This window comes from Fukomys damarensis, unplaced genomic scaffold (genome assembly GCF_012274545.1).
Source record: "Fukomys damarensis isolate Sample0158 unplaced genomic scaffold, DMR_v1.0_HiC HiC_scaffold_20, whole genome shotgun sequence".
In the NCBI taxonomy this organism is placed as follows: Eukaryota; Metazoa; Chordata; class Mammalia; order Rodentia; family Bathyergidae; genus Fukomys; species Fukomys damarensis.
In genome coordinates this window covers 22,204,245-22,204,750 of record NW_022900932.1, presented here as the reverse complement: position 1 = coordinate 22,204,750, position 506 = coordinate 22,204,245, and positions in this window count along the sequence as shown.

Sequence of the window (506 nt, the reverse complement as noted above, 5' to 3'; positions counted from 1 at the left end):
AAAAAAAAAAAAAAAAACTAGCCTGTTTGGGGATTTGTTCTCTCTTTCTCTCTGAAAGCCGGGTAAATTTACTTCTGACTTACTAAATTAGAACTTCCACACAAGTAACTCAGTTTGCTTTGGTCTATTAGGCCTAGTGCAAGATCTCCATCCAAATCAATGACCTCCTATGAATTTTAAAATATAATTATTGAGAGCCAATACAGGTGGTGCATGCCTGTAATCCTAGTACTCGGCAAGTATGGCAGGAAGATCACAAGTTCAAGCCCACTGTGTCTTGACCTTAGCAATGTGGCAAGACCCTGTCTCACAATAAAAACTTTTAAAAGGGCTGAAGTTTTAGCTCAATCCAAAAGCCAGTACCACAGTCAGGCATGGTGGAGCACGCCTGTAATCCCAGCACTTGGGAGACAGAGGCAGGAGGATCACCTCAAGTTTGAGGCCTGCCTGGGCTACATAGTGCATTCAGAGCCTGCTTAAACTACAAAGCAAGACACTGTTTCAAA